General features: G+C 36.0%; 1 long non-coding RNA gene across 1 annotated transcript; it reads left to right on the top strand.

Moving 5' to 3' along the window:
- Positions 1–1695: 1695 nt before the first annotated feature.
- LOC125512712 lies at positions 1696–3362 on the top strand. The gene is made up of 3 exons (XR_007285507.1): positions 1696–2407; positions 2501–2701; positions 3235–3362. It is a non-coding gene; the product is annotated as an uncharacterized LOC125512712 (long non-coding RNA).
- The last annotated feature ends 244 nt before the right edge of the window (positions 3363–3606 follow it).

Below are 3606 nucleotides of genomic sequence, written 5' to 3'. Positions count from 1 at the left end.
AACACATTTTAAAATTTCACGAACATGCATAAAAAAGTTGGCCAATGCAAAAAAGTTCATGAATTCATAAAAGTTCATCAAATTCAAAAAGAAATCATTGATTTTGGAAAAACTCACCGACTTTGAAACAAAGGTTCACCGATTTTGAAAAACGGGTTCATCGATATTGAAGAAAAAGTTCATCGGTTTTGAAAAAAGTTCATTGATTTTGAAAAAAATCATTTGTTTTTGAAAAAAATTCATCAATTTTTAAACAGAGTTCATTCAATTTCTAAAAAAGTTCATTCAATTTAGAAAATGAAAAAATCAAACTGTAGAAAAAAACAAAATAAACAAATTTGTTGTGAAGAAAACAAAAAAAAGAACAACATAACAAAAAAAGAACAAAAGAAAGAAAGCAAAAGAAGAAGAAAAGAAGGAAAAAGATGCAGCTGAACACATCGGGTGAGGGTGGCTAGCGTGGCATACGTAGCACGATGAGATCGCCAGTTCGAAAACCGGTGGTGGGCGCACATTTTTTCTGTTTCTAAAAATAGGAAAAAGGAAGATGGGTCAAGCCAACGCAAAGGAGAGGGTGTGAACGCTTGAAGTGTCAAATAGAAAACGCCCCCAATTAGATCTGACCCAGCCTACCCATTGGGCTCGCTTTTGTGGGTCGGGCCAATTACTCGTTGGGTCTCGACTTAGCCCATACTGATCCTGACTTGTGGCCAGGCAAATTTCTTCTCAGGTAGTGACCAAACATGTTTCTCAAAAAAAGGTAGTGACCAAACGTCCCCGGTTTCTGCCTTGCAAGCCCCAAATACCCAAAAATCTGCGGCCGCCTTACAAACCCCTCTCCTCTCGTTGGTCTCGGCCCAAACCCCAAGGCCGCGAAACCATTTCACGCACAATCCCCTCCTACGGCGAGAGTGTGTGGCGGCGAACCCCCATGCCTGCTTCGATTGGCGGTATGGCATGCATCAAGAGCGCCCAAAGGCCGGTCCTCATTACGTCGCCATATCTTGCTGCCGGTACCGCCAGAGCTGGCACATAGGTTGGGAAAAAGGGGCCTTGGACCCTAAGAGGGGAGGGCCCCAACTACAAATTGTACTAGTAAACATCATACAATTATAAATTACATTGAAGTATTATTACATGCATAAAATAGAGTCTTAATTTGCAGGAGCACAAGTTTGCACCACATGCCAATAGTTTATACCACGCAGATGCACAATAACTTGACTGGCGAAGTTGAGTTTAGATGCATGACTCTCTCTTTATGATGGATGTATTAGTATCATAATGAAATTTATGATAATTAGATTTCAATGTTTAAACCAATCCATGATTTTTCACTTGAGAAATAGGTAGGAGATCTCATTTGCACGAAATCAAACTAAGTGAATCGAAATGAGTATGTCAGATACTCGAATCATACGCAAAAGTACAAATCAAGAACATATTTGGTTCTTCGATGATTCTATTACTGAGCCCAACTTGCACATCACATTTGGTATGCTCTAGAGGTTTCTAGGGATATGGTTCCCTAATATACACTAGAAATCACTATTTAAATATTTATGATTTAAAATTCTCTACCATGACATTCAATAATATTAAAAGATATATGGACACACGCATAGATATGCAACAATATGCATATATACTATACAATTTATGCAATATTAGAAAATTGATTCGAATGATTTTTAATAAGAAAATAATATTTGGTACATTATACAATACAAATTTTGTAGAATCAAAATTCTCAATGATGTACATTATAACTGTATAACAACAAGTAGTATAACTATTATTTGAAAAATATTGTTATGTGGCTAAGTAATAAAAATATATTAATTAAAATTCTTATATTATACAGTTAGTTTAAAATAAGTATAAATGTTTGTTAGAAAAAAATAATTGTTTTACATGGCCCCGGGCCAAAAACTGGTTTGGACTGGCTCTGGGCACCATCTTGATCGTAAATCGATTGATCTTAAATTGTTGCCATTACTTCTGCTGAGTATCTTATTCATTTTTTTGTTTAGATGTTGAATTTTAATGTTTGTGCAGAAACTATTCAAAGTGCTACAGATTGTCAAGCAATTGATGAGGCAGCAAATTGTTGCTCCAATAAGGCTGCTGCTTCTTTGACTATTCAAGCTGCTATTCCTACGGTACCTTGAAAATCCAGAACCCCTACTACCAGGACGAGCTCAACTAAAACTGCAGCCATAGCAAAGCCTAGAACCGTCTCTTCTATTATCACAAGATCTATGAAGTCAGTCACATCTGAAAAAAACAAAGTGTCCATTGTATATAATGCATGTATGCTAAAGCATCGGAGGGTAAGCACTAATGACGTGCCTGCAAGAATTGATGCGATAATGAAGAAGCTCAAACAAGATGGCATGTTAAATAAGTAAAAAAATCCTTCTCTCATTCTTTATGTCATACTAGTGTATTTCCATATGTTTTGAATATAGTTTAACTAATTTGTTTATTTTCCTCATAGGTGTGATGCATTCGATGCACATGTTGTTGATTTTAAGCATGTTGTGCCTGTTCACACAAAGGAGTATTTCAAAGTTCTTCTGGATCTGCCTCTAGAGGAAAAGAGAAAGATGATGCATATACGGATTTCTTTGGAACTGATATAGAATATTGCTCTGATTCAAAGAATGCGATTTTAGCAGCTGCGGGAGCCATCATACAGGTAAAATGCGACCATATTATAGCTTATTAATGTTCAGCGTTACGTTTGTTGGAGCTAGCTACTAGCTCAGAATCCCTTAAGGATCTGACACACACATGTACTTATCTTCTGGTCTAGAAGCTATACTTAGGTATCTTATACAAGTACAACAAGCTTGTTGTTCATAGGTGGACTTATGCCGAGTTGTCTCATGCACTACAACAAGCTTGTTGTACAAAGGATTCCTTTACTGCCACAAGTTATTTGATTAGGTTTAGATTTGTATTAGGTGCGGAATTCAGATTAGAATCCATTTCAGAGTTGGACTTTATTTCCTTTGAGTCGGCTTGTCAGCAAAGTATTACTTTCTGAATATAACTTCACGTGACTAGGCAAATTGACTTCGGCAATAACTACTTGTAATATGATTAAAACTAACAAATTTAATGTGTTATGATGATATTTATGTTCAACAATGTGTTGTCAACATGAAAGTTATCTTAAGTTCGATTGATGTCACAAAAATGATGTCAAAGTACTTTCTAATTATTCAGATGCTTTCACGGATGTGATATGGTCATGACTGGACAATGCAAGCACGTGTTTGCTATAATTCGCCCCTCTCATCATGTATCGCGGAATAAGGGTCTGGGTTTTGCTTTATCAACAATATTGCCTTGGGGGCAAGATATATTTGTAAAAGAGAAGGTAATATTTTGTTTTTTACTTTGTGAACATTTTCCCCTTTCAATTTAGTTTTCACTATTGAATGTAATCCTATGCTTTGTTATTATAGCATGCATAAAAAGTTCTGATTGTTGATTTTGATTTTCATCATGGAGATGGTACACAGAGTATCTTTTTTGACGATGATCGTGCCTTAACTTTCTCCATACACAGGTACATACAATCTACTAGTAATTTGA

Source organism: Triticum urartu, chromosome 6 (genome assembly GCF_003073215.2).
Source record: "Triticum urartu cultivar G1812 chromosome 6, Tu2.1, whole genome shotgun sequence".
NCBI lineage: Eukaryota > Viridiplantae > Streptophyta > Magnoliopsida > Poales > Poaceae > Triticum > Triticum urartu.
Note: the sequence above shows the minus strand (reverse complement) of the source record. Positions and strands in the feature narration are given on the sequence as shown.